Below are 24,549 nucleotides of genomic sequence, written 5' to 3'. Positions count from 1 at the left end.
TTTGAAGTAGACAGATTGCAGATGCAGTACTTTTCTCTAGATGACATCAACATTCTTTTCTTTGTATTGACAGGACACCTATTTGGTGTGTAAAAAGACCGTGAGGCTGTTGCACATCACATTTTTTTTGAGGTTGTAGAGTGAGTGAAATGGATTTAGAGCCCATGTGTGTGAGAGTCAAGGGCTTACGGCCATACCATTCTGAACTCGTCTGATCGCGGAAGCTGAGCAGGGTCGGGCCTGGTTAGTACTTGGTTGGAAGGCCGCCTGGGAATACCAGGTGCTGTAAGCTTTTTTGTTTCATTGTGAGGAAAGGGCCGCTTTGAGTCTTTGGGGACCAGCATGAGCGAGCTTCCCTCACACACCTTTTCTTGAAGCGCCCTCTGCAGCTTTGGAATGGAATTTCATGCAGTGGTTAATTTGAAGAAGACAGATGGCAGATGCAGTACTTTTCTCTCGATGACATCAACATTCTTTTCTTTTATTGACAGGACACGTATTTGGCGTGTGAAAAGACCCTGAGGCTGTTGCGCATCACTTTTTTTTTGAGGTTGTAAATTGTGTGAAATGGATATAGAGCCCATGTGTGTCAGAGTCAAGGGCTTACGGCCATACCACTCTGAACACGCCCGATCTCGTCTGATCTCGGAAGCTAAGCAGGGTGAGGCCTGGTTAGTACTTGGATGGGAGACCGCCTGGGAATACCAGGTGCTGTATGCTTTTTTGTTTCATTGTGAGGAAAGGGCAGTTTTGAGTGTTTGGGGACCAGCATGAGCGAGCTTCCCTCACACACCTTTTCTTGAAGCGCCCTCCACAGCTTTCGAATGGAATGTCATGCAGTGTGTAATTTGAAGTAGACAGATTGCAGATGCAGTACTTTTCTTTTGATGACATCAACATTTTTTTCTTTGTATTGACAGGACAACTATTTGGTGTGTAAAAAGACCGTGAGGCTGTTGCACATCACATTTTTTTTGAGGTTGTAAAGTGAGTGAAATGGATATAGAGCCCATGTGTGTAAGATTCAAGGGCTTACGGCCATACCACTCTGAACACGCCCGATCTCGTCTGATCTCGGAAGCTAAGCAGGGTCGGGCCTGGTTCGTACTTGGATGGGAGACCGCCTGGGAATACCAGGTGCTGTAAGCTTTTTTGTTTCATTGTGAGGAAAGGGCCGCTTTGAGTCTTTGGGGACCAGCATGAGCGAGCTTCCCTCACACACCTTTTCTTGAAGCGCCCTCTGCAGCTTTGGAATGGAATTTCATGCAGTGGTTAATTTGAAGAAGACAGATGGCAGATGCAGTACTTTTCTCTCGATGACATCAACATTCTTTTGTTTTATTGACAGGACACCGATTTGGCGTGTGAAAAGACCCTGAGGCTGTTGCGCATCACTTTTTTTCTGAGGTTGTAAAGTGAGTGAAATGGATATAGAGCCCATGTGTGTGAGAGTCAAGGGCTTACGGCCATACCACTCTGAACACGCCCGATCTCGTCTGATCTCGGAAGCTTAGCAGGGTCGGGCCTGGTTAGTACTTGGATGGAAGACCGCCTGGGAATACCAGGTGCTGTAAGCTTTTTTGTTTCATTGTGAGGAAAGGGCCGCTTTGAGTCTTTGGGGACCAGCATGAGCGAGCTTCCCTCACACACCTTTTCTTGAAGCGCCCTCTGCAGCTTTTGAATGGAATTTCATGCAGTGGTTAATTTGAAGAAGACAGATGGCAGATGCAGTACTTTTCTCTCGATGACATCAACATTCTTTTCTTTTATTGACAGGACACCGATTTGGCGTGTGAAAAGACCCTGAGGCTGTTGCGCATCACTTTTTTTCTGAGGTTGTAAATTGTGTGAAATGGATATAGAGCCCATGTGTGTGAGAGTAAAGGGCTTACGGCCATACCACTCTGAACACGCCCGATCTCGTCTGATCTCGGAAGCTAAGCAGGGTCGGGCCTGGTTAGTACTTGGATGGAAGACCGCCTGGGAATACCAGGTGCTGTAAGCTTTTTTATTTCTTTGTGAGGAAAGGGCAGCTTTGAGTCTTTGGGGACCAGCATGAGCGAGCTTCCCTCACACACCTTTTCTTGAAGTGCCCTCCACAGCTTTCGAATGGAATGTCATGCAGTGTGTAATTTGAAGTAGACAGATTGCAGATGCAGTACTTTTCTCTAGATGACATCAACATTTTTTTCTTTGTATTGACAGGACAACTATTTGGTGTGTAAAAAGACCGTGAGGCTGTTGCACATCACATTTTTTTGAGGTTGTTAAGTGAGTGAAATGGATATAGAGCCCATGTGTGTAAGATTCAAAGGCTTACGGCCATACCACTCTGAACACGACCGATCTCGTCTGATCTCGGAAGCTAAGCAGGGTCGGGCCTGGTTAGTACTTGGATGGGAGACCGCCTGGGAATACCAGGTGCTGTAAGCTTTTTTGTTTCATTGTGAGGAAAGGGCAGCTTTGAGTGTTTGGGGACCAGCATGAGCGAACTTCCCTCACACACCTTTTCTTGAAGCGCCCTCCACAGCTTTTGAATGGAATGTCATGCAGTGTGTAATTTGAAGTAGACAGATTGCAGATGCAGTACTTTTCTCTAGATGACATCAACATTCTTTTCTTTTATTGACAGGACACCGATTTGGCGTGTGAAAAGACCCTGAGGCTGTTGCGCATCACTTTTTTTCTGAGGTTGTAAATTGTGTGAAATGGATATAGAGCCCATGTGTGTCAGAGTCAAAGGCTTATGGCCATACTACTCTGAACACGCCCGATCTCGTCTGATCTCGGAAGCCAAGCAGGGTCGGGCCTGGTTAGTACTTGGATGGAAGACCGCCTGGGAATACCAGGTGCTGTAAGCTTTTTTATTTCTTTGTGAGGAAAGGGCAGCTTTGAGTCTTTGGGGACCAGCATGAGCGAGCTTCCCTCACACACCTTTTCTTGAAGTGCCCTCCACAGCTTTCGAATGGAATGTCATGCAGTGTGTAATTTGAAGTAGACAGATTGCAGATGCAGTACTTTTCTCTAGATGACATCAACATTTTTTTTCTTTGTATTGACAGGACAACTATTTGGTGTGTAAAAAGACCGTGAGGCTGTTGCACATCACATTTTTTTTGAGGTTGTAAAGTGAGTGAAATGGATATAGAGCCCATGTGTGTGAGAGTCAAGGGCTTACGGCCATACCACTCTGAACACGCCCGATCTCGTCTGATCTCGGAAGCTTAGCAGGGTCGGGCCTGGTTAGTACTTGGATGGAAGACCGCCTGGGAATACCAGGTGCTGTAAGCTTTTTTGTTTCATTGTGAGGAAAGGGCCGCTTTGAGTCTTTGGGGACCAGCATGAGCGAGCTTCCCTCACACACCTTTTCTTGAAGCGCCCTCTGCAGCTTTGGAATGGAATTTCATGCAGTGGTTAATTTGAAGAAGACAGATGGCAGATGCAGTACTTTTCTCTCGATGACATCAACATTCTTTTCTTTTATTGACAGGACACCGATTTGGCGTGTGAAAAGACCCTGAGGCTGTTGCGCATCACTTTTTTTCTGAGGTTGTAAATTGTGTGAAATGGATATAGAGCCCATGTGTATAAGAGTCAAGGGCTTACGGCCATACCACTCTGAACACGCCCGATCTCGTCTGATCTCGGAAGCTAAGCAGGGTCGGGCCTGGTTAGTACTTGGATGGAAGACCGCCTGGGAATACCAGGTGCTGTAAGCTTTTTTATTTCTTTGTGAGGAAAGGGCAGCTTTGAGTCTTTGGGGACCAGCATGAGCGAGCTTCCCTCACACACCTTTTCTTGAAGTGCCCTCCACAGCTTTCGAATGGAATGTCATGCAGTGTGTAATTTGAAGTAGACAGATTGCAGATGCAGTACTTTTCTCTAGATGACATCAACATTTTTTTCTTTGTATTGACAGGACAACTATTTGGTGTGTAAAAAGACCGTGAGGCTGTTGCACATCACATTTTTTTGAGGTTGTTAAGTGAGTGAAATGGATATAGAGCCCATGTGTGTAAGATTCAAAGGCTTACGGCCATACCACTCTGAACACGACCGATCTCGTCTGATCTCGGAAGCTAAGCAGGGTCGGGCCTGGTTAGTACTTGGATGGGAGACCGCCTGGGAATACCAGGTGCTGTAAGCTTTTTTGTTTCATTGTGAGGAAAGGGCAGCTTTGAGTGTTTGGGGACCAGCATGAGCGAACTTCCCTCACACACCTTTTCTTGAAGCGCCCTCCACAGCTTTTGAATGGAATGTCATGCAGTGTGTAATTTGAAGTAGACAGATTGCAGATGCAGTACTTTTCTCTAGATGACATCAACATTCTTTTCTTTTATTGACAGGACACCGATTTGGCGTGTGAAAAGACCCTGAGGCTGTTGCGCATCACTTTTTTTCTGAGGTTGTAAATTGTGTGAAATGGATATAGAGCCCATGTGTGTCAGAGTCAAAGGCTTATGGCCATACTACTCTGAACACGCCCGATCTCGTCTGATCTCGGAAGCCAAGCAGGGTCGGGCCTGGTTAGTACTTGGATGGAAGACCGCCTGGGAATACCAGGTGCTGTAAGCTTTTTTATTTCTTTGTGAGGAAAGGGCAGCTTTGAGTCTTTGGGGACCAGCATGAGCGAGCTTCCCTCACACACCTTTTCTTGAAGTGCCCTCCACAGCTTTCGAATGGAATGTCATGCAGTGTGTAATTTGAAGTAGACAGATTGCAGATGCAGTACTTTTCTCTAGATGACATCAACATTTTTTTCTTTGTATTGACAGGACAACTATTTGGTGTGTAAAAAGACCGTGAGGCTGTTGCACATCACATTTTTTTTGAGGTTGTAAAGTGAGTGAAATGGATACAGAGCCCATGTGTGTGAGAGTCAAGGGCTTACGGCCATACCACTCTGAACACGCCCGATCTTGTCTGATCTCGGAAGCTTAGCAGGGTCGGGCCTGGTTAGTACTTGGATGGAAGACTGCCTGGGAATACCAGGTGCTGTAAGCTTTTTTGTTTCTTTGTGAGGAAAGGGCAGCTTTGAGTCTTTGGGGACCAGCATGAGCGAGCTTCCCTCACACACCTTTTCTTGAAGCGCCCTCTGCAGCTTTGGAATGGAATTTCATGCAGTGGTTAATTTGAAGAAGACAGATGGCAGATGCAGTACTTTTCTCTAGATGACATCAACATTCTTTTCTTTTATTGACAGGACACCTATTTGGCGTGTGAAAAAACCCTGAGGCTTTTGCGCTTCACTTTTTTTCTGAGGTTGTAAAGTGAGTGAAATTGTTATAGAGCCCATGTGTGTAAGAGTCAAGGGCTTACGGCCATACCACTCTGAACACGCCCGATCTCGTCTGATCTCGGAAGCTAAGCAGGGTCGGGCCTGGTTAGTACTTGGATGGGAGACCGCCTGGGAATACCAGGTGCTGTAAGCTTTTTTGTTTCATTGTGAGGAAAGGGCAGCTTTGAGTGTTTGGGGACCAGCATGAGCGAACTTCCCTCACACACCTTTTCTTGAAGCGCCCTCCACAGCTTTGGAATGGAATGTCATGCAGTGTGTAATTTGAAGTAGACAGATTGCAGATGCAGTACTTTTCTCTAGATGACATCATCATTCTTTTCTTTGTATTGACAGGACAACTATTTGGTGTGTAAAAAGGCCGTGAGGCTGTTGCACATCACATTTTTTTTGAGGTTGTAAAGTGAGTGAAATGGATATAGAGCCCATGTGTGTGAGAGTCAAGGGCTTACGGCCATACCACTCTGAACACGCCCGATCTCGTCTGATCTCGGAAGCTTAGCAGGGTCGGGCCTGGTTAGTACTTGGATGGAAGACCGCCTGGGAATACCAGGTGCTGTCAGCTTTTTTGTTTCATTGTGAGGAAAGGGCAGCTTTGAGTGTTTGGGGACCAGCATGAGCGAGCTTCCCTCACACACCTTTTCTTGAAGCGCCCTCCACAGCTTTGGAATGAAATGTCATGCAGTGGTTAATTTGAAGTAGACAGATTGCAGATGCAGTACTTTTCTCTAGATGACATCAACATTCTTTTCTTTGTATTGACAGGACAACTATTTGGTGTGTAAAAAGACCGTGAGGCTGTTGCACATCACATTTTTTTTGAGGTTGTAAAGTGAGTGAAATGGATATAGAGCCCATGTGTGTGAGAGTCAAGGGCTTACGGCCATACCACTCTGAACACGCCCGATCTCGTCTGATCTCGGAAGCTTAGCAGGGTCGGGCCTGGTTAGTACTTGGATGGAAGACTGCCTGGGAATACCAGGTGCTGTAAGCTTTTTTGTTTCATTGTGAGGAAAGGGCCGCTTAGAGACTTTGGGGACCAGCATGAGCGAGCTTCCCTCACACACCTTTTCTTGAAGGGCCCTCTGCAGCTTTGGAATGGAATTTCATGCAGTGGTTAATTTGAAGAAGACAGATGGCAGATGCAGTACTTTTCTCTCGATGACATCAACATTCTTTTCTTTGATTGACAGGACACGTATTTGGCGTGTGAAAAGACCCTGAGGCTGTTGCGCATCACTTTTTTTCTGAGGTTGTAAATTGTGTGAAATGGATATAGAGCCCATGTGTGTCAGAGTCAAGGGCTTACGGTCATACCACTCTGAACACGCCCGATCTCGTCTGATCTCGGAAGCTAAGCAGGTTCGGGCCTGATTAGTACTTGGATGGAAGACCGCCTGGGAATACCAGGTGCTTTAAGCTTTTTTATTTCTTTGTGAGGAAAGGGCAGCTTTGAGTCTTTGGGGACCAGCATGAGCGAGCTTCCCTCACACACCTTTTCTTGAAGCGCCCTCCACAGCTTTGGAATGGAATGTCATGCAGTGTGTAATTTGAAGTAGACAGATTGCAGATGCAGTACTTTTCTCTAGATGACATCAACCTTCTTTTCTTTGTATTGACAGGAGAACTATTTGGTGTGTAAAAAGGCCGTGAGGCTGTTGCACATCACATTTTTTTTGAGGTTGTAAAGTGAGTGAAATGGATATAGAGCCCATGTGTGTGAGAGTCAAGGGCTTACGGCCATACCACTCTGAACACGCCCGATCTCGTCTGATCTCGGAAGCTTAGCAGGGTCGGGCCTGGTTAGTACTTGGATGGAAGACCGCCTGGGAATACCAGGTGCTGTCAGCTTTTTTGTTTCATTGTGAGGAAAGGGCAGCTTTGAGTGTTTGGGGACCAGCATGAGCGAGCTTCCCTCACACACCTTTTCTTGAAGCGCCCTCCACAGCTTTGGAATGAAATGTCATGCAGTGGTTAATTTGAAGTAGACAGATGGCAGATGCAGTACTTTTCTCTAGATGACATCAACATTCTTTTCTTTTATTGACAGGACACCGATTTGGCGTGTGAAAAGACCCTGAGGCTTTTGCGCATCACTTTTTTTCTGAGGTTGTAAATTGTGTGAAATGGATATAGAGCCCATGTGTGTCAGAGTCAAAGGCTTATGGCCATACTACTCTGAACACGCCCGATCCCTTCTGATCTCGGAAGCTAAGCAGGGTCGGGCCTGGTTCGTACTTGGATGGAAGACCGCCTGGGAATACCAGGTGCTGTAAGCTTTTTTGTTTCATTGTGAGGAAAGGGCCGCTTTGAGTCTTTGGGGACCAGCATGAGCGAGCTTCCCTCACACACCTTTTCTTGAAGTGCCCTCCAAAGCTTTCGAATGGAATGTCATGCAGTGTGTAATTTGAAGTAGACAGATTGCAGATGCAGTACTTTTCTCTAGATGACATCAACATTTTTTTTCTTTGTATTGACAGGACAACTATTTGGTGTGTAAAAAGACCGTGAGGCTGTTGCACATCACATTTTTTTTGAGGTTGTAAAGTGAGTGAAATGGATATAGAGCCCATGTGTGTGAGAGTCAAGGGCTTACGGCCATACCACTCTGAACACGCCCGATCTCGTCTGATCTCGGAAGCTTAGCAGGGTCGGGCCTGGTTAGTACTTGGATGGAAGACCGCCTGGGAATACCAGGTGCTGTAAGCTTTTTTGTTTCATTGTGAGGAAAGGGCCGCTTTGAGTCTTTGGGGACCAGCATGAGCGAGCTTCCCTCACACACCTTTTCTTGAAGCGCCCTCTGCAGCTTTGGAATGGAATGTCATGCAGCGTGTAATTTGAAGTAGACAGATGGCAGATGCAGTACTTTTCTCTAGATGACATCAACATTTTTTTCTTTGTATTGACAGGACAACTATTTGGTGTGTAAAAAGACCGTGAGGCTGTTGCACATCACATTTTTTTTGAGGTTGTTAAGTGAGTGAAATGGATATAGAGCCCATGTGTGTAAGATTCAAGGGCTTACGGCCATACCACTCTGAACACGCCCGATCTCGTCTGATCTCGGAAGCTAAGCAGGGTCGGGCCTGGTTAGTACTTGGATGGGAGACCGCCTGGGAATACCAGGTGCTGTCAGCTTTTTTGTTTCATTGTGAGGAAAGGGCAGCTTTGAGTGTTTGGGGACCAGCATGAGCGAGCTTCCCTCACACACCTTTTCTTGAAGCGCCCTCCACAGCTTTGGAATGAAATGTCATGCAGTGGTTAATTTGAAGTAGACAGATTGCAGATGCAGTACTTTTCTCTAGATGACATCAACATTCTTTTCTTTGTATTGACAGGACAATTATTTGGTGTGTAAAAAGACCGTGAGGCTGTTGCACATCACATTTTTTTTGAGGTTGTAAAGTGAGTGAAATGGATATAGAGCCCATGTGTGTGAGAGTCAAGGGCTTACGGCCATACCATTCTGAACTCGTCTGATCGCGGAAGCTGAGCAGGGTCGGGCCTGGTTAGTACTTGGATGGGAGACCGCCTGGAAATACCAGTTGCTGTAAGCTTTTTGGTTTCATTGTGAGGAAAGGGCAGCTTTGAGTGTTTGGGGACCAGCATGAGCGAGCTTCCTTCACACACCTTTTCTTGAAGCGCCTTTCTGCAGCTTTGAAATGGAATGTCATGCAGCGTGTAATTTGAAGTAGACAGATGGCAGATGCAGTACTTTTCTCTAGATGACATCAACATTCTTTTCTTTTATCGACAGGACACCTATTTGGCATGTGAAAAGACCGTGAGGCTGTTGCACGTCACTTTTTTTCTAAGGTTGTAAAGTGAGTGAAATGGATATAGAGCCCAGGTGTGTAAGAGTCAAGGGCTTACGGCCATACCCCTCTGAACACGCCCGATCTCGTCTGATATCGGAAGCTAAGCAGGGTCGGGCCTGGTTAGTACTTGGATGGGAGACTGCCAGGCAGTCCCAGGTGCTGTAAGCTTTTTTGTTTCATTGTGAGGAAAGGGCAGCTTTGAGTATTTGGGGACCAGCATGAGCGAGCTTCCCTCACACACCTTTTCTTGAAGCGCCTTTCTGCAGCTTTGAAATTGAATGTCATGCAGCGTGTAATTTGAAGTAGACAGATGGCAGATGCAGTACTTTTCTCTAGATGACATCAACATTCTTTTCTTTTACTGACAGGACACCGATTTGGCGTGTGAATAGACCCTTAGGCTTTTGGGCATCACTTTTTTTCTGAGGTTGTAAAGTGTGTGAAATGGATATAGAGCCCATGTGTGTAAGAGTCAAGGGCTTACGGCCATACCACTCTGAACACGCCCGATCTTGCCTCATCTTGGAAGCTTAGCAGGGTCGGGCCTGGTTAGTACTTGGATGGAAGGCCGCCTGGGAATACCAGGTGCTGTAAGCTTTTTTGTTTCATTGTGAGGAAAGGGCCGCTTTGAGTCTTTGGGGACCAGCATGAGCGAGCTTCCCTCACACACCTTTTCTTGAAGCGCCCTCTGCAGCTTTGGAATGGAATTTCATGCAGTGGTTAATTTGAAGAAGACAGATGGCAGATGCAGTACTTTTCTCTCGATGACATCAACATTCTTTTCTTTTATTGACAGGACACGTATTTGGCGTGTGAAAAGACCCTGAGGCTGTTGCGCATCACTTTTTTTTTGAGGTTGTAAATTGTGTGAAATGGATATAGAGCCCATGTGTGTCAGAGTCAAGGGCTTACGGCCATACCACTCTGAACACGCCCGATCTCGTCTGATCTCGGAAGCTAAGCAGGGTGAGGCCTGGTTAGTACTTGGATGGGAGACCGCCTGGGAATACCAGGTGCTGTATGCTTTTTTGTTTCATTGTGAGGAAAGGGCAGCTTTGAGTGTTTGGGGACCAGCATGAGCGAGCTTCCCTCACACACCTTTTCTTGAAGCGCCCTCCACAGCTTTCGAATGGAATGTCATGCAGTGTGTAATTTGAAGTAGACAGATTGCAGATGCAGTACTTTTCTTTAGATGACATCAACATTTTTTTCTTTGTATTGACAGGACAACTATTTGGTGTGTAAAAAGACCGTGAGGCTGTTGCACATCACATTTTTTTTGAGGTTGTAAAGTGAGTGAAATGGATATCGAGCCCATGTGTGTGAGAGTCAAGGGCTTACGGCCATACCACTCTGAACACGCCCTATCTCGTCTGATCTCGGAAGCTTAGCAGGGTCGGGCCTGGTTAGTACTTGGATGGAAGACCGCCTGGGAATACCAGGTGCTGTAAGCTTTTTTGTTTCATTGTGAGGAAAGGGCCGCTTTGAGTCTTTGGGGACCAGCATGAGCGAGCTTCCCTCACACACCTTTTCTTGAAGCGCCCTCTGCAGCTTTGGAATGGAATTTCATGCAGTGGTTAATTTGAAGAAGACAGATGGCAGATGCAGTACTTTTCTCTCGATGACATCAACATTCTTTTCTTTTATTGACAGGACACCGATTTGGCGTGTGAAAAGACCCTGAGGCTTTTGCGCATCACTTTTTTTCTGAGGTTGTAAATTGTGTGAAATGGATATAGAGCCCAGGTGTGTAAGAGTCAAGGGCTTACGGCCATACCCCTCTGAACACCCCCGATCTTGTCTGATCTTGGAAGCTAAGCAGGGTTGGGCCTGGTTAGTACTTGGATGGGAGACCGCCTGGGAATACCAGGTGCTGTAAGCTTTTTTTTTTCATTGTGAGGAAAGGGCAGCTTTTGAGTGTTTGGGGACCAGCATGAGCGAGCTTCCCTCACACACCTTTTCTTGAAGCGCCCTCTGCAGCTTTGGAATGGAATTTCATGCAGTGGTTAATTTGAAGAAGACAGATGGCAGATGCAGTACTTTTCTCTCGATGACATCAACATTCTTTTCTTTTATTGACAGGACACCGATTTGGCGTGTGAAAAGACCCTGAGGCTGTTGCGCATCACTTTTTTTCTGAGGTTGTAAATTGTGTGAAATGGATATAGAGCCCATGTGTATAAGAGTCAAGGGCTTACGGCCATACCACTCTGAACACGACCGATCTCGTCTGATCTCGGAAGCTAAGCAGGGTCGGGCCTGGTTAGTACTTGGATGGAAGACCGCCTGGGAATACCAGGTGCTGTAAGCTTTTTTATTTCTTTGTGAGGAAAGGGCAGCTTTGAGTCTTTGGGGACCAGCATGAGCGAGCTTCCCTCACACACCTTTTCTTGAAGTGCCCTCCACAGCTTTCGAATGGAATGTCATGCAGTGTGTAATTTGAAGTAGACAGATTGCAGATGCAGTACTTTTCTCTAGATGACATCAACATTTTTTTCTTTGTATTGACAGGACAACTATTTGGTGTGTAAAAAGACCGTGAGGCTGTTGCACATCACATTTTTTTTGAGGTTGTTAAGTGAGTGAAATGGATATAGAGCCCATGTGTGTCAGAGTCAAAGGCTTATGGCCATACTACTCTGAACACGCCCGATCCATTCTGATCTCGGAAGCTAAGCAGGGTCGGGCCTGGTTCGTACTTGGATGGAAGACCGCCTGGGAATACCAGGTGCTGTAAGCTTTTTTATTTCTTTATGAGGAAAGGGCAGCTTTGAGTCTTTGGGGACCAGCATGAGCGAGCTTCCCTCACACACCTTTTCTTGAAGTGCCCTCCAAAGCTTTCGAATGGAATGTCATGCAGTGTGTAATTTGAAGTAGACAGATTGCAGATGCAGTACTTTTCTCTAGATGACATCAACATTTTTTTTCTTTGTATTGACAGGACAACTATTTGGTGTGTAAAAAGACCGTGAGGCTGTTGCACATCACATTTTTTTTGAGGTTGTAAAGTGAGTGAAATGGATATAGAGCCCATGTGTGTGAGAGTCAAGGGCTTACGGCCATACCACTCTGAACACGCCCGATCTCGTCTGATCTCGGAAGCTTAGCAGGGTCGGGCCTGGTTAGTACTTGGATGGAAGACCGCCTGGGAATACCAGGTGCTGTAAGCTTTTTTGTTTCATTGTGAGGAAAGGGCCGCTTTGAGTCTTTGGGGACCAGCATGAGCGAGCTTCCCTCACACACCTTTTCTTGAAGCGCCCTCCACAGCTTTGGAATGAAATGTCATGCAGTGGTTAATTTGAAGTAGACAGATGGCAGATGCAGTACTTTTCTCTAGATGACATCAACATTCTTTTCTTTTATTGACAGGACACCGATTTGGCGTGTGAAAAGACCCTGAGGCTGTTGCGCATCACTTTTTTTCTGAGGTTGTAAATTGTGTGAAATGGATATAGAGCCCATGTGTGTCAGAGTCAAAGGCTTATGGCCATACTACTCTGAACACGCCCGATCCCTTCTGATCTCGGAAGCTAAGCAGGGTCGGGCCTGGTTCGTACTTGGATGGAAGACCGCCTGGGAATACCAGGTGCTGTAAGCTTTTTTATTTCTTTGTGAGGAAAGGGCAGCTTTGAGTCTTTGGGGACCAGCATGAGCGAGCTTCCCTCACACACCTTTTCTTGAAGTGCCCTCCAAAGCTTTCGAATGGAATGTCATGCAGTGTGTAATTTGAAGTAGACAGATTGCAGATGCAGTACTTTTCTCTAGATGACATCAACATTTTTTTTCTTTGTATTGACAGGACAACTATTTGGTGTGTAAAAAGACCGTGAGGCTGTTGCACATCACATTTTTTTTGAGGTTGTAAAGTGAGTGAAATGGATATAGAGCCCATGTGTGTGAGAGTCAAGGGCTTACGGCCATACCACTCTGAACACGCCCGATCTCGTCTGATCTCGGAAGCTTAGCAGGGTCGGGCCTGGTTAGTACTTGGATGGAAGACCGCCTGGGAATACCAGGTGCTGTAAGCTTTTTTGTTTCATTGTGAGGAAAGGGCCGCTTTGAGTCTTTGGGGACCAGCATGAGCGAGCTTCCCTCACACACCTTTTCTTGAAGCGCCCTCTGCAGCTTTGGAATGGAATTTCATGCAGTGTTTAATTTGAAGTAGACAGATTGCAGATGCAGTACTTTTCTCTAGATGACATCAACATTTTTTTTCTTTGTATTGACAGGACAACTATTTGGTGTGTAAAAAGACCGTGAGGCTGTTGCACATCACATTTTTTTTGAGGTTGTAAAGTGAGTGAAATGGATATAGAGCCCATGTGTGTGAGAGTCAAGGGCTTACGGCCATACCACTCTGAACACGCCCGATCTCGTCTGATCTCGGAAGCTTAGCAGGGTCGGGCCTGGTTAGTACTTGGATGGAAGACCGCCTGGGAATACCAGGTGCTGTAAGCTTTTTTGTTTCATTGTGAGGAAAGGGCCGCTTTGAGTCTTTGGGGACCAGCATGAGCGAGCTTCCCTCACACACCTTTTCTTGAAGCGCCCTCTGCAGCTTTGGAATGGAATTTCATGCAGTGGTTAATTTGAAGAAGACAGATGGCAGATGCAGTACTTTTCTCTCGATGACATCAACATTCTTTTCTTTTATTGACAGGACACCGATTTGGCGTGTGAAAAGACCCTGAGGCTGTTGCGCATCACTTTTTTTCTGAGGTTGTAAATTGTGTGAAATGGATATAGAGCCCATGTGTATAAGAGTCAAGGGCTTACGGCCATACCACTCTGAACACGCCCGATCTCGTCTGATCTCGGAAGCTAAGCAGGGTCGGGCCTGGTTAGTACTTGGATGGAAGACCGCCTGGGAATAACAGGTGCTGTAAGCTTTTTTATTTCTTTGTGAGGAAAGGGCAGCTTTGAGTCTTTGGGGACCAGCATGAGCGAGCTTCCCTCACACACCTTTTCTTGAAGTGCCCTCCACAGCTTTCGAATGGAATGTCATGCAGTGTGTAATTTGAAGTAGACAGATTGCAGATGCAGTACTTTTCTCTCGATGACATCAACATTCTTTTGTTTTATTGACAGGACACCGATTTGGTGTGTGAAAAGACCCTGAGGCTTTTGCGCATCACTTTTTTTCTGAGCTTTTAAAGTGTGTGAAATGGATATAGCGCCCATGTGTGTGAGAGTCAAGGGCTTACGGCCATACCACTCTGAACACGCCCGATCTCGTCTGATCTCGGAAGCTAAGCAGGGTCGGGCCTGGTTAGTACTTGGATGGGAGACCGCCTGGGAATACCAGGTGCTGTAAGCTTTTTTGTTTCATTGTGAGGAAAGGGCAGCTTTGAGTGTTTGGGGACCAGCATGAGCGAACTTCCCTCACACACCTTTTCTTGAAGCGCCCTCCACAGCTTTTGAATGGAATGTCATGCAGTGTGTAATTTGAAGTAGACAGATTGCAGATGCAGTACTTTTCTCTAGATGACATCATCATTCTTTTCTTTGTATTGACAGGACAACTATTTGGTGTGTAAAAAGGCCGTGAGGCTGTTGCACATCACATTTTTTTTGAGGTTGTAAAGTGAGTGAAATGGATATAGAGCCCATGTGTGTCAGAGTCAAAGGTTTATGGCCATACTACTCTGAACACGCCCGATCCCTTCAGATCTCGGAAGCTAAGCAGGGACGGGCCTGGTTAGTACTTGGATGGAAGACCGCCTGGGAATACCAGGTGCTGTCAGCTTTTTTATTTCTTTGTGAGGAAAGGGCAGCTTTGAGTCTTTGGGGACCAGCATGAGCGAGCTTCCCTCACACACCTTTTCTTGAAGTGCCCTCCACAGCTTTCGAATGGAATGTCATGCAGTGGTTAATTTGAAGAAGACAGATGGCAGATGCAGTACTTTTCTCTCGATGACATCAACATTCTTTTCTTTGATTGACAGGACACGTATTTGGCGTGTGAAAAGACCCTGAGGCTGTTGCGCATCACTTTTTTTCTGAGGTTGTAAATTGTGTGAAATGGATATAGAGCCCATGTGTGTGAGAGTCAAGGGCTTACGGCCATACCACTCTGAACACGCCCGATCTCGTCTGATCTCGGAAGCTTAGCAGGGTCGGGCCTGGTTAGTACTTGGATGGAAGACCGCCTTGGAATACCAGGTGCTGTAAGCTTTTTTGTTTCATTGTGAGGAAAGGGCCGCTTTGAGTCTTTGGGGACCAGCATGAGCGAGCTTCCCTCACACACCTTTTCTTGAAGTGCCCTCCACAGCTTTCGAATGGAATGTCATGCAGTGTGTAATTTGAAGTAGACAGATTGCAGATGCAGTACTTTTCTCTAGATGACATCAACATTTTTTTCTTTGTATTGACAGGACAACTATTTGGTGTGTAAAAAGACCGTGAGGCTGTTGCACATCACATTTTTTTTGAGGTTGTAAAGTGAGTGAAATGGATATAGAGCCCATGTGTGTGAGAGTCAAGGGCTTACGGCCATACCACTCTGAACACGCCCGATCTCGTCTGATCTCGGAAGCTTAGCAGGGTCGGGCCTGGTTAGTACTTGGATGGAAGACCGCCTGGGAATACCAGGTGCTGTAAGCTTTTTTGTTTCATTGTGAGGAAAGGGCCGCTTTGAGTCTTTGGGGACCAGCATGAGCGAGCTTCCCTCACACACCTTTTCTTGAAGCGCCCTCTGCAGCTTTGGAATGGAATTTCATGCAGTGGTTTATTTGAAGAAGACAGATGGCAGATGCAGTACTTTTCTCTCGATGACATCAACATTCTTTTCTTTTATTGACAGGACACCGATTTGGCGTGTGAAAAGACCCTGAGGCTGTTGCGCATCACTTTTTTTCTGAGGTTGTAAATTGTGTGAAATGGATATAGAGCCCATGTGTATAAGAGTCAAGGGCTTACGGCCATACCACTCTGAACACGCCCGATCTCGTCTGATCTCGGAAGCTAAGCAGGGTCGGGCCTGGTTAGTACTTGGATGGAAGACCGCCTGGGAATACCAGGTGCTGTAAGCTTTTTTATTTCTTTGTGAGGAAAAGGCAGCTTTGAGTCTTTGGGGACCAGCATGAGCGAGCTTCCCTCACACACCTTTTCTTGAAGTGCCCTCCACAGCTTTCGAATGGAATGTCATGCAGTGTGTAATTTGAAGTAGACAGATTGCAGATGCAGTACTTTTCTCTAGATGACATCAACATTTTTTTCTTTGTATTGACAGGACAACTATTTGGTGTGTAAAAAGACCGTGAGGCTGTTGCACATCACATTTTTTTTGAGGTTGTTAAGTGAGTGAAATGGATATAGAGCCCATGTGTGTAAGATTCAAAGGCTTACGGCCATACCACTCTGAACACGCCCGATCTCGTCTGATCTCGGAAGCTAAGCAGGGTCGGGCCTGGTTAGTACTTGGATGGGAGACCGCCTGGGAATACCAGGTGCTGTAAGCTTTTTTGTGTCATTGTGAGGAAAAGGCAGCTTTGAGTGTTTGGGGACCAGCATGAGCGAACTTCCCTCACACACCTTTTCTTGAAGCGCCCTCCACAGCTTTTGAATGGAATGTCATGCAGTGTGTAATTTGAAGTAGACAGATTGCAGATGCAGTACTTTTCTCTAGATGACATCAACATTCTTTTCTTTTATTGACAGGACACCGATTTGGCGTGTGAAAAGACCCTGAGGCTGTTGCGCATCACTTTTTTTCTGAGGTTGTAAATTGTGTGAAATGGATATAGAGCCCATGTGTGTCAGAGTCAAAGGCTTATGGCCATACTACTCTGAACACGCCCGATCTCGTCTGATCTCGGAAGCCAAGCAGGGTCGGGCCTGGTTAGTACTTGGATGGAAGACCGCCTGGGAATACCAGGTGCTGTAAGCTTTTTTATTTCTTTGTGAGGAAAGGGCAGCTTTGAGTCTTTGGGGACCAGCATGAGCGAGCTTCCCTCACACACCTTTTCTTGAAGTGCCCTCCACAGCTTTCGAATGGAATGTCATGCAGTGTGTAATTTGAAGTAGACAGATTGCAGATGCAGTACTTTTCTCTAGATGACATCAACATTTTTTTCTTTGTATTGACAGGACAACTATTTGGTGTGTAAAAAGACCGTGAGGCTGTTGCACATCACATTTTTTTTGAGGTTGTAAAGTGAGTGAAATGGATATAGAGCCCATGTGTGTGAGAGTCAAGGGCTTACGGCCATACCACTCTGAACACGCCCGATCTCGTCTGATCTCGGAAGCTTAGCAGGGTCGGGCCTGGTTAGTACTTGGATGGAAGACTGCCTGGGAATACCAGGTGCTGTAAGCTTTTTTGTTTCTTTGTGAGGAAAGGGCAGCTTTGAGTCTTTGGGGACCAGCATGAGCGAGCTTCCCTCACACACCTTTTCTTGAAGCGCCCTCTGCAGCTTTGGAATGGAATTTCATGCAGTGGTTAATTTGAAGAAGACAGATGGCAGATGCAGTACTTTTCTCTAGATGACATCAACATTCTTTTCTTTTATTGACAGGACACCTATTTGGCGTGTGAAAAAACCCTGAGGCTTTTGCGCTTCACTTTTTTTCTGAGGTTGTAAAGTGAGTGAAATGGATATAGAGCCCATGTGTGTAAGAGTCAAGGGCTTACGGCCATACCACTCTGAACACGCCCGATCTCGTCTGATCTCGGAAGCTAAGCAGGGTCGGGCCTGGTTAGTACTTGGATGGGAGACCGCCTGGGAATACCAGGTGCTGTAAGCTTTTTTGTTTCATTGTGAGGAAAGGGCAGCTTTGAGTGTTTGGGGACCAGCATGAGCGAACTTCCCTCACACACCTTTTCTTGAAGCGCCCTCCACAGCTTTGGAATGTAATGTCATGCAGTGTGTAATTTGAAGTAGACAGATTGCAGATGCAGTACTTTTCTCTAGATGACATCATCATTCTTTTCTTTGTATTGACAGGACAACTATTTGGTGTGTAAAAAGGCCGTGAGGCTGTTGCACATCACATTTTTTTTGAGGTTGTAAAGTGAGTGAAATGGATATAGAGCCCATGTGTGTGAGAGTCAAGGGCTTACGGCCATACCACTCTGAACACGCCCGATCTCGTCTGATCTCGGAAGCTTAGCAGGGTCGGGCCTGGTTAGTACTTGGATGGAAGACCGCCTGGGAATACCAGGTGCTGTCAGCTTTTTTGTTTCATTGTGAGGAAAGGGCAGCTTTGAGTGTTTGGGGACCAGCATGAGCGAGCTTCCCTCACACACCTTTTCCTGAAGCGCCCTCCACAGCTTTGGAATGAAATGTCATGCAGTGGTTAATTTGAAGTAGACAGATGGCAGATGCAGTACTTTTCTCTCGATGACATCAACATTCTTTTCTTTTATTGACAGGACACCGATTTGGCGTGTGAAAAGACCCTGAGGCTGTTGCGCATCACTTTTTTTCTGAGGTTGTAAATTGTGTGAAATGGATATAGAGCCCATGTGTGTCAGAGTCAAAGGCTTATGGCCATACTACTCTGAACACGCCCGATCTCGTCTGATCTCGGAAGCTAAGCAGGGTCGGGCCTGGTTAGTACTTGGATGGAAGACCGCCTGGGAATACCAGGTGCTGTAAGCTTTTTTATTTCTTTGTGAGGAAAGGGCAGCTTTGAGTCTTTGGGGACCAGCATGAGCGAGCTTCCCTCACACACCTTTTCTTGAAGTGCCCTCCACAGCTTTCGAATGGAATGTCATGCAGTGTGTAATTTGAAGTAGACAGATTGCAGATGCAGTACTTTTCTCTAGATGACATCAACATTCTTTTCTTTTATTGACAGGACACCGATTTGGCGTGTGAAAAGACCCTGAGGCTGTTGCGCATCACTTTTTTTCTGAGGTTGTAAATTGTGTGAAATGGATATAGAGCCCATGTGTGTCAGAGTCAAAGGCTTATGGCCATACTACTCTGAACACGCCTGATCTCGTCTGATCTCGGAAGCCAAGCAGGGTCGGGCCTGGTTAGTACTTGGATGGAAGACCGCCTGGGAATACCAGGTGCTGTAAGCTTTTTTATTTCTTTGTGAGGAAAGGGCAGCTTTGAGTCTTTGGGGACCAGCATGAGCGAGCTTCCCTCACACACCTTTTCTTGAAGTGCCCTCCACAGCTTTCGAATGGAATGTCATGCAGTGTGTAATTTGAAGTAGACAGATTGCAGATGCAGTACTTTTCTCTAGATGACATCAACATTTTTTTCTTTGTATTGACAGGACAACTATTTGGTGTGTAAAAAGACCGTGAGGCTGTTGCACATCACATTTTTTTTGAGGTTGTAAAGTGAGTGAAATGGATATAGAGCCCATGTGTGTGAGAGTCAAGGGCTTACGGCCATACCACTCTGAACACGCCCGATCTCGTCTGATCTCGGAAGCTTAGCAGGGTCGGGCCTGGTTAGTACTTGGATGGAAGACCGCCTGGGAATACCAGGTGCTGTAAGCTTTTTTGTTTCATTGTGAGGAAAGGGCCGCTTTGAGTCTTTGGGGACCAGCATGAGCGAGCTTCCCTCACACACCTTTTCTTGAAGCGCCCTCTGCAGCTTTGGAATGGAATTTCATGCAGTGGTTAATTTGAAGAAGACAGATGGCAGATGCAGTACTTTTGTCTCGATGACATCAACATTCTTTTCTTTTATTGACAGGACACCGATTTGGCGTGTGAAAAGACCCTGAGGCTTTTGCGCATCACTTTTTTTCTGAGGTTGTAAAGTGTGTGAAATGGATATAGAGCCCATGTGTGTCAGAGTCAAGGGCTTACGGCCATACCACTCTGAACACGCCCGATCTCTTCTGATCTCGGAAGCTAAGCAGGGTCGGGACTGGTTAGTACTTGGATGGAAGACCGCCTTGGAATATCAGGTGCTGTAAGCTTTTTTATTTCTTTGTGAGGAAAGGGCAGCTTTGAGTGTTTGGGGACCAGCATGAGCGAGCTTCCCTCACACACCTTTTCTTGAAGTGCCCTCCACAGCTTTCGAATGGAATGTCATGCAGTGTGTAATTTGAAGTAGACAGATTGCAGATGCAGTACTTTTCTCTAGATGACATCAACATTTTTTTCTTTGTATTGACAGGACAACTATTTGGTGTGTAAAAAGACCGTGAGGCTGTTGCACATCACATTTTTTTTGAGGTTGTAAAGTGAGTGAAATGGATATAGAGCCCATGTGTGTGAGAGTCAAGGGCTTACGGCCATACCACTCTGAACACGCCCGATCTCGTCTGATCTCGGAAGCTTAGCAGGGTCGGGCCTGGTTAGTACTTGGATGGAAGACCGCCTGGGAATACCAGGTGCTGTAAGCTTTTTTGTTTCATTGTGAGGAAAGGGCCGCTTTGAGTCTTTGGGGACCAGCATGAGCGAGCTTCCCTCACACACCTTTTCTTGAAGCGCCCTCTGTAGCTTTGGAATGGAATTTCATGCAGTGGTTAATTTGAAGAAGACAGATGGCAGATGCAGTACTTTTCTCTCGATGACATCAACATTCTTTTCTTTTATTGACAGGACACCGATTTGGCGTGTGAAAAGACCCTGAGGCTGTTGCGCATCACTTTTTTTCTGAGGTTGTAAATTGTGTGAAATGGATATAGAGCCCATGTGTGTCAGAGTCAAGGGCTTACGGCCATACCATTCTGAACACGCCCGATCTCGTCTGATCTCGGAAGCTAAGCAGGGTCGGGCCTGGTTAGTACTTGGATGGAAGACCGCCTGGGAATACCAGGTGCTGTAAGCTTTTTTATTTCTTTGTGAGGAAAGGGCAGCTTTGAGTCTTTGGGGACCAGCATGAGCGAGCTTCCCTCACACACCTTTTCTTGAAGCGCCCTCCACAGCTTTGGAATGGATTGTCATGCAGTGGTTAATTTGAAGTAGACAGTTGGCAGATGCAGTACTTTTCTCTAGATGACATCAACATTCTTTTCTTTTATTGACAGGACACCTATTTGGTGTGTAAAAAGACTGTGAGGCTGTTGCACATCACATTTTTTTTGAGGTTGTAAAGTGAGTGAAATGGATATAGAGCCCATGTGTGTGAGAGTCAAGGACTTACGGCCATACCACTTTGAACACGCCCGATCTCGTCTGATCTCGGAAGCTTAGCAGGGTCGGGCCTGGTTAGTACTTGGATGGAAGACCGCCTGGGAATACCAGGTGCTGTAAGCTTTTTTGTTTCATTGTGAGGAAAGGGCCGCTTTGAGACTTTGGGGACCAGCATGAGCGAGCTTCCCTCACACACCTTTTCTTGAAGGGCCCTCTGCAGCTTTGGAATGGAATTTCATGCAGTGGTTAATTTGAAGAAGACAGATGGCAGATGCAGTACTTTTCTCTCAATGACATCAACATTCTTTTGTTTTATTGACAGGACACCGATTTGGCGTGTGAAAAGACCCTGAGGCTGTTGCGCATCACTTTTTTTCTGAGGTTGTAAAGTGTGTGAAATGGATATAGAGCCCATGTGTGTGAGAGTCAAGAGCTTACGGCCATACCACTCTGAACACGCCCGATCTCGTCTGATCTCGGTAGCTAAGCAGGGTTGGGCCTGGTTAGTACTTGGATGGGAGACCGCCTGGGAATACCAGGTGCTGTAAGCTTTTTTGTTTCATTGTGAGGAAAGTGCAGCTTTGAGTGTTTAGGGACCAGCATGAGCGAGCTTCCCTCACACACATTTTCTTGAAGCGCCCTCCACAGCTTTCGAATAGAATGTCATGCAGTGTGTAATTTGAAGTAGACAGATTGCAGATGCAGTACTTTTCTCTAGATGACATCAACATTTTTTTCTTTGTATTGACAGGACAACTATTTGGTGTGTAAAAAGACCGTGAGGCTGTTGCACATCACATTTTTTTTGAGGTTGTAAAGTGAGTGAAATGGATATAGAGCCCATGTGTGTGAGAGTCAAGGGCTTACGGCCATACCACTCTGAACACGCCCGATCTCGTCTGATCTCGGAAGCTTAGCAGGGTCGGGCCTGGTTAGTACTTGGATGGAAGACCGCCTGGGAATACCAGGTGCTGTAAGCTTTTTTGTTTCATTGTGAGGAAAGGGCCGCTTTGAGTCTTTGGGGACCAGCATGAGCGAGCTTCCCTCACACACCTTTTCTTGAAGCGCCCTCTGCAGCTTTGGAATGGAATTTCATGCAGTGGTTAATTTGAAGAAGACAGATGGCAGATGCAGTACTTTTCTCTCGATGACATCAACATTCTTTTCTTTTATTGACAGGACACGTATTTGGCGTGTGAAAAGACCCTGAGGCTGTTGCGCATCACTATTTTTCTGATGTTGTAAAGTGTGTGAAATGGATTTAGAGCCCATGTGTTTCAGAGTCAAGGGCTTACGGCCATACCACTCTCAACACGCATGCGCCAATCAGACGGTACGCTGACAGCACGACACACGGAGGTCGCGGACTCCGCTTTTCCCATTTCTTTCGTTTTTTTCAGCCTTTTTCATTGTTCTTCCTTTTTTTCCGTGCATTTTTGGTTCGTTTTTAGAGTGAACATTTTTTCCCCCCGACAGTTTTTATACTGATCGGGGGAGGTCAATTTGAGTTTTTTTTTCCTAATGAAAAACTTTCGGACGGACCAAATGGATTTGAACTCTGCAAACGGATTTCAGATTACGAGCATGGAAAACGGACTTGACATAAACGCACAAACAGGTGAAGAAAATGAAAAATGGTTGCTTGTTAAAAGAAACAATCAGAAACGAAACATGAAGAAGCCGGAAGGAAAACTGCCGGAGGGAAATGCGAGAGCGGCTTCCGCAGCGACAGCGGGGGAAAGACGGCGAGCAGCGGCTGATTCAGAGGAGATGTGTGGAAGGAGCGCTGGAGCCGGTCCACAGGCAACGAGAGCTGGTGGCCTGAAGAACAGAGCTGAAGAAGTGGTTCCGAGAAGACCTGGGCAGCGAGGAGCTACTGGAGAGGCGACGGAGAGTGAGAGAGAATTGGCGGCGGAAAGAGATGCGGCGTCTGGTGGGGAAAGGCAGCAGCAGCAGCGACATGGAGCGGCGAAACCTGCGGGTGGCGACCACAAGTATGACAGAGAACTGACGGTCAGTGTCGAGGTAACTGGGCAGGATGAAGTCCCAGTTCTCGAATTAATGAGATGCATAAGAGCACCGTGTGGAGGTTTAATAGCCTGTAGGGCGACAGGGCCGCAGAAATATGAAATTACCATGTCACACATCAAAGGGAAAGAGAGAATCCTAGATGGTTTCAAAATTGGGGACAACACAGTGCATGTCAAAGATCTGTGTAATGATGAACTCATGGTTTCTTTTTTAAGCTTACCAGCTTACATCAGAGATGAGGAAATTTTACAAAAGCTAGAAGGGTGGGGAGTCTCAGCTGCATCAACTATAAGGAGGAGGATGTGGCCGGGTACGCAAATTGCTGATGGGACGCGGTTTCTCAAAGTAAAATTTACAGATAAAGTCCAATCTCTGCCTTATTCAGCACGGTTTGACACAGCAATAGGACCGGAATATTTCAGGGTCATACATGATAGGCAGGCTAGGGTGTGTAGGATGTGCCTCCAGCCGGGGCACATCCTAAGGGACTGTCCTGAGTTCTCCTGCCATAAGTGTGGTGTCCAGGGGCATTATGCAAGGGAGTGCAACAGGAAACCTAATAAGATACAGAAATGTGAGGTGTGTTGGAACAAAATTGATGAATGTAATTGTAATTATAGTGATGAGGATATTGTGGTGGAATCTGGATCTGAGGAGCTGTACAGTGAGATGGAAGGTTTAAGTGAGGGAGGAACGGAGGATGAGGAGGAAGATGACGAGGTGGGTAGTGGCGCCGCCAAGCAGGCTGCCGGTGAGGGTTACGCCCCTCAGAGAACCCAGAGCCCTCCTACAGCGGTGCAGAGCCCAGGCACAAGGCTTGGTTCAAGTCTGAATGTTATGAGCACTGACTCAGGCCCACAGCAGAGAGGAAAGGATGGAGGAGGAAACGGGTCCGAAAAGGAGCCGGAGCCTTCTCAACTCCTGGAATCAATGGAGGTAGGGGACACCCCAGGAGAATTGCAGCCGGCGGCAGCCACATCCACCAGGGTACCTACCTTAAATGTGCCCTCCACCTTCCCTCCTCAGAGTAGATCAAACAGTGACTCGGAAATGGACTTTGCCACAATAAAAAATATTCGGAAAAAGCACACCTCAATAAAAGATGCTGCGATGAAGAAAAAACAGAAGAAAGAAGGAGGGAGAGGTAAAAAATCTTGAGGGAAAATTGGCTGTTTAAAGGTTTTTTTGGTCTGACCATGTTTCTGCTGCACTCCCTTAATGTCAATGGACTCCGCACTTATTGCAGGATGACCGCCATTTTACTTAAAAGCAAGTGTGACATTCTCTGCTTACAGGAGACAAGGTGGGAAGGGGATAGCGTGGCGGCAGCAAGCAAAATGTGGGAAGGAGATGTCTTT

At 46.4% G+C, this 24,549-nt stretch overlaps 43 non-coding genes and 7 pseudogenes across 43 annotated transcripts; all 50 read left to right on the top strand.

The window, feature by feature from the left end:
• Positions 1–601: 601 nt before the first annotated feature.
• Positions 602–720, top strand: LOC147265476 (5S ribosomal RNA). The gene has a single exon (XR_015114260.1). It is a non-coding gene; the product is annotated as a 5S ribosomal RNA (ribosomal RNA).
• A 310-nt stretch (positions 721–1,030) lies between these two features.
• On the top strand, positions 1,031–1,149 carry LOC147265475 (5S ribosomal RNA). Its single transcript, XR_015112805.1, has one exon. It is a non-coding gene; the product is annotated as a 5S ribosomal RNA (ribosomal RNA).
• Positions 1,150–1,458: 309 nt separating this feature from the next.
• LOC147265474 (5S ribosomal RNA) lies at positions 1,459–1,577 on the top strand. Its single transcript, XR_015113934.1, has one exon. It is a non-coding gene; the product is annotated as a 5S ribosomal RNA (ribosomal RNA).
• A 309-nt stretch (positions 1,578–1,886) lies between these two features.
• LOC147265473 (5S ribosomal RNA) lies at positions 1,887–2,005 on the top strand. The gene has a single exon (XR_015112684.1). It is a non-coding gene; the product is annotated as a 5S ribosomal RNA (ribosomal RNA).
• Positions 2,006–2,314: 309 nt separating this feature from the next.
• Positions 2,315–2,433, top strand: LOC147265472 (5S ribosomal RNA). Its single transcript, XR_015112982.1, has one exon. It is a non-coding gene; the product is annotated as a 5S ribosomal RNA (ribosomal RNA).
• Positions 2,434–2,742: 309 nt separating this feature from the next.
• On the top strand, positions 2,743–2,861 carry LOC147265471 (5S ribosomal RNA). Its single transcript, XR_015114359.1, has one exon. It is a non-coding gene; the product is annotated as a 5S ribosomal RNA (ribosomal RNA).
• Positions 2,862–3,172: 311 nt separating this feature from the next.
• LOC147265470 (5S ribosomal RNA) lies at positions 3,173–3,291 on the top strand. The gene has a single exon (XR_015113933.1). It is a non-coding gene; the product is annotated as a 5S ribosomal RNA (ribosomal RNA).
• Positions 3,292–3,600: 309 nt separating this feature from the next.
• LOC147265469 (5S ribosomal RNA) lies at positions 3,601–3,719 on the top strand. Its single transcript, XR_015112683.1, has one exon. It is a non-coding gene; the product is annotated as a 5S ribosomal RNA (ribosomal RNA).
• A 309-nt stretch (positions 3,720–4,028) lies between these two features.
• On the top strand, positions 4,029–4,147 carry LOC147265468 (5S ribosomal RNA). Its single transcript, XR_015112981.1, has one exon. It is a non-coding gene; the product is annotated as a 5S ribosomal RNA (ribosomal RNA).
• Positions 4,148–4,456: 309 nt separating this feature from the next.
• LOC147265467 (5S ribosomal RNA) lies at positions 4,457–4,575 on the top strand. The gene has a single exon (XR_015114357.1). It is a non-coding gene; the product is annotated as a 5S ribosomal RNA (ribosomal RNA).
• A 310-nt stretch (positions 4,576–4,885) lies between these two features.
• Positions 4,886–5,004, top strand: LOC147265466 (5S ribosomal RNA; annotated as a pseudogene).
• Positions 5,005–5,313: 309 nt separating this feature from the next.
• On the top strand, positions 5,314–5,432 carry LOC147265465 (5S ribosomal RNA). Its single transcript, XR_015113981.1, has one exon. It is a non-coding gene; the product is annotated as a 5S ribosomal RNA (ribosomal RNA).
• A 310-nt stretch (positions 5,433–5,742) lies between these two features.
• LOC147265464 (5S ribosomal RNA) lies at positions 5,743–5,861 on the top strand. The gene has a single exon (XR_015114890.1). It is a non-coding gene; the product is annotated as a 5S ribosomal RNA (ribosomal RNA).
• A 310-nt stretch (positions 5,862–6,171) lies between these two features.
• Positions 6,172–6,290, top strand: LOC147265463 (5S ribosomal RNA). Its single transcript, XR_015114788.1, has one exon. It is a non-coding gene; the product is annotated as a 5S ribosomal RNA (ribosomal RNA).
• Positions 6,291–6,599: 309 nt separating this feature from the next.
• On the top strand, positions 6,600–6,718 carry LOC147265462 (5S ribosomal RNA; annotated as a pseudogene).
• A 310-nt stretch (positions 6,719–7,028) lies between these two features.
• Positions 7,029–7,147, top strand: LOC147265461 (5S ribosomal RNA). Its single transcript, XR_015114889.1, has one exon. It is a non-coding gene; the product is annotated as a 5S ribosomal RNA (ribosomal RNA).
• A 309-nt stretch (positions 7,148–7,456) lies between these two features.
• Positions 7,457–7,575, top strand: LOC147265460 (5S ribosomal RNA). The gene has a single exon (XR_015114551.1). It is a non-coding gene; the product is annotated as a 5S ribosomal RNA (ribosomal RNA).
• Positions 7,576–7,886: 311 nt separating this feature from the next.
• LOC147265459 (5S ribosomal RNA) lies at positions 7,887–8,005 on the top strand. The gene has a single exon (XR_015113932.1). It is a non-coding gene; the product is annotated as a 5S ribosomal RNA (ribosomal RNA).
• A 310-nt stretch (positions 8,006–8,315) lies between these two features.
• Positions 8,316–8,434, top strand: LOC147265458 (5S ribosomal RNA). The gene has a single exon (XR_015112860.1). It is a non-coding gene; the product is annotated as a 5S ribosomal RNA (ribosomal RNA).
• A 729-nt stretch (positions 8,435–9,163) lies between these two features.
• Positions 9,164–9,282, top strand: LOC147265457 (5S ribosomal RNA; annotated as a pseudogene).
• A 310-nt stretch (positions 9,283–9,592) lies between these two features.
• LOC147265456 (5S ribosomal RNA) lies at positions 9,593–9,711 on the top strand (annotated as a pseudogene).
• Positions 9,712–10,020: 309 nt separating this feature from the next.
• Positions 10,021–10,139, top strand: LOC147265455 (5S ribosomal RNA). The gene has a single exon (XR_015114259.1). It is a non-coding gene; the product is annotated as a 5S ribosomal RNA (ribosomal RNA).
• Positions 10,140–10,449: 310 nt separating this feature from the next.
• On the top strand, positions 10,450–10,568 carry LOC147265454 (5S ribosomal RNA; annotated as a pseudogene).
• A 309-nt stretch (positions 10,569–10,877) lies between these two features.
• On the top strand, positions 10,878–10,996 carry LOC147265453 (5S ribosomal RNA). Its single transcript, XR_015114554.1, has one exon. It is a non-coding gene; the product is annotated as a 5S ribosomal RNA (ribosomal RNA).
• A 310-nt stretch (positions 10,997–11,306) lies between these two features.
• Positions 11,307–11,425, top strand: LOC147265452 (5S ribosomal RNA). Its single transcript, XR_015113513.1, has one exon. It is a non-coding gene; the product is annotated as a 5S ribosomal RNA (ribosomal RNA).
• Positions 11,426–11,735: 310 nt separating this feature from the next.
• On the top strand, positions 11,736–11,854 carry LOC147265451 (5S ribosomal RNA; annotated as a pseudogene).
• A 311-nt stretch (positions 11,855–12,165) lies between these two features.
• Positions 12,166–12,284, top strand: LOC147265450 (5S ribosomal RNA). Its single transcript, XR_015113931.1, has one exon. It is a non-coding gene; the product is annotated as a 5S ribosomal RNA (ribosomal RNA).
• A 309-nt stretch (positions 12,285–12,593) lies between these two features.
• On the top strand, positions 12,594–12,712 carry LOC147265449 (5S ribosomal RNA). Its single transcript, XR_015114550.1, has one exon. It is a non-coding gene; the product is annotated as a 5S ribosomal RNA (ribosomal RNA).
• A 311-nt stretch (positions 12,713–13,023) lies between these two features.
• On the top strand, positions 13,024–13,142 carry LOC147265448 (5S ribosomal RNA). Its single transcript, XR_015113930.1, has one exon. It is a non-coding gene; the product is annotated as a 5S ribosomal RNA (ribosomal RNA).
• A 311-nt stretch (positions 13,143–13,453) lies between these two features.
• LOC147265447 (5S ribosomal RNA) lies at positions 13,454–13,572 on the top strand. The gene has a single exon (XR_015113929.1). It is a non-coding gene; the product is annotated as a 5S ribosomal RNA (ribosomal RNA).
• Positions 13,573–13,881: 309 nt separating this feature from the next.
• On the top strand, positions 13,882–14,000 carry LOC147265446 (5S ribosomal RNA). The gene has a single exon (XR_015113276.1). It is a non-coding gene; the product is annotated as a 5S ribosomal RNA (ribosomal RNA).
• A 309-nt stretch (positions 14,001–14,309) lies between these two features.
• Positions 14,310–14,428, top strand: LOC147265445 (5S ribosomal RNA). Its single transcript, XR_015113970.1, has one exon. It is a non-coding gene; the product is annotated as a 5S ribosomal RNA (ribosomal RNA).
• Positions 14,429–14,738: 310 nt separating this feature from the next.
• Positions 14,739–14,857, top strand: LOC147265444 (5S ribosomal RNA). The gene has a single exon (XR_015115322.1). It is a non-coding gene; the product is annotated as a 5S ribosomal RNA (ribosomal RNA).
• Positions 14,858–15,166: 309 nt separating this feature from the next.
• Positions 15,167–15,285, top strand: LOC147265443 (5S ribosomal RNA). Its single transcript, XR_015114926.1, has one exon. It is a non-coding gene; the product is annotated as a 5S ribosomal RNA (ribosomal RNA).
• A 310-nt stretch (positions 15,286–15,595) lies between these two features.
• LOC147265442 (5S ribosomal RNA) lies at positions 15,596–15,714 on the top strand. The gene has a single exon (XR_015113928.1). It is a non-coding gene; the product is annotated as a 5S ribosomal RNA (ribosomal RNA).
• A 309-nt stretch (positions 15,715–16,023) lies between these two features.
• LOC147265441 (5S ribosomal RNA) lies at positions 16,024–16,142 on the top strand. Its single transcript, XR_015112682.1, has one exon. It is a non-coding gene; the product is annotated as a 5S ribosomal RNA (ribosomal RNA).
• Positions 16,143–16,452: 310 nt separating this feature from the next.
• LOC147265440 (5S ribosomal RNA) lies at positions 16,453–16,571 on the top strand. Its single transcript, XR_015113958.1, has one exon. It is a non-coding gene; the product is annotated as a 5S ribosomal RNA (ribosomal RNA).
• A 309-nt stretch (positions 16,572–16,880) lies between these two features.
• LOC147265439 (5S ribosomal RNA) lies at positions 16,881–16,999 on the top strand. Its single transcript, XR_015114356.1, has one exon. It is a non-coding gene; the product is annotated as a 5S ribosomal RNA (ribosomal RNA).
• A 310-nt stretch (positions 17,000–17,309) lies between these two features.
• Positions 17,310–17,428, top strand: LOC147265438 (5S ribosomal RNA). Its single transcript, XR_015114787.1, has one exon. It is a non-coding gene; the product is annotated as a 5S ribosomal RNA (ribosomal RNA).
• A 309-nt stretch (positions 17,429–17,737) lies between these two features.
• On the top strand, positions 17,738–17,856 carry LOC147265437 (5S ribosomal RNA). The gene has a single exon (XR_015113947.1). It is a non-coding gene; the product is annotated as a 5S ribosomal RNA (ribosomal RNA).
• Positions 17,857–18,166: 310 nt separating this feature from the next.
• On the top strand, positions 18,167–18,285 carry LOC147265436 (5S ribosomal RNA). The gene has a single exon (XR_015114888.1). It is a non-coding gene; the product is annotated as a 5S ribosomal RNA (ribosomal RNA).
• A 309-nt stretch (positions 18,286–18,594) lies between these two features.
• On the top strand, positions 18,595–18,713 carry LOC147265435 (5S ribosomal RNA). Its single transcript, XR_015113427.1, has one exon. It is a non-coding gene; the product is annotated as a 5S ribosomal RNA (ribosomal RNA).
• Positions 18,714–19,022: 309 nt separating this feature from the next.
• Positions 19,023–19,141, top strand: LOC147265434 (5S ribosomal RNA). The gene has a single exon (XR_015114923.1). It is a non-coding gene; the product is annotated as a 5S ribosomal RNA (ribosomal RNA).
• A 310-nt stretch (positions 19,142–19,451) lies between these two features.
• On the top strand, positions 19,452–19,570 carry LOC147265433 (5S ribosomal RNA). Its single transcript, XR_015113927.1, has one exon. It is a non-coding gene; the product is annotated as a 5S ribosomal RNA (ribosomal RNA).
• A 309-nt stretch (positions 19,571–19,879) lies between these two features.
• On the top strand, positions 19,880–19,998 carry LOC147265432 (5S ribosomal RNA; annotated as a pseudogene).
• A 310-nt stretch (positions 19,999–20,308) lies between these two features.
• On the top strand, positions 20,309–20,427 carry LOC147265431 (5S ribosomal RNA). Its single transcript, XR_015113926.1, has one exon. It is a non-coding gene; the product is annotated as a 5S ribosomal RNA (ribosomal RNA).
• Positions 20,428–20,736: 309 nt separating this feature from the next.
• On the top strand, positions 20,737–20,855 carry LOC147265430 (5S ribosomal RNA). Its single transcript, XR_015113032.1, has one exon. It is a non-coding gene; the product is annotated as a 5S ribosomal RNA (ribosomal RNA).
• A 309-nt stretch (positions 20,856–21,164) lies between these two features.
• On the top strand, positions 21,165–21,283 carry LOC147265429 (5S ribosomal RNA). Its single transcript, XR_015115203.1, has one exon. It is a non-coding gene; the product is annotated as a 5S ribosomal RNA (ribosomal RNA).
• A 309-nt stretch (positions 21,284–21,592) lies between these two features.
• Positions 21,593–21,711, top strand: LOC147265428 (5S ribosomal RNA). The gene has a single exon (XR_015115354.1). It is a non-coding gene; the product is annotated as a 5S ribosomal RNA (ribosomal RNA).
• A 310-nt stretch (positions 21,712–22,021) lies between these two features.
• On the top strand, positions 22,022–22,140 carry LOC147265427 (5S ribosomal RNA). The gene has a single exon (XR_015113924.1). It is a non-coding gene; the product is annotated as a 5S ribosomal RNA (ribosomal RNA).
• The last annotated feature ends 2,409 nt before the right edge of the window (positions 22,141–24,549 follow it).

Source organism: Aulostomus chinensis, chromosome 4 (genome assembly GCF_037954235.1).
Source record: "Aulostomus chinensis isolate RoL2024-O1b breed Wild chromosome 4, RoL_Achi_v1.0, whole genome shotgun sequence".
NCBI lineage: Eukaryota > Metazoa > Chordata > Actinopteri > Syngnathiformes > Aulostomidae > Aulostomus > Aulostomus chinensis.
This window is presented reverse-complemented; position numbering and strand designations above follow the sequence as displayed.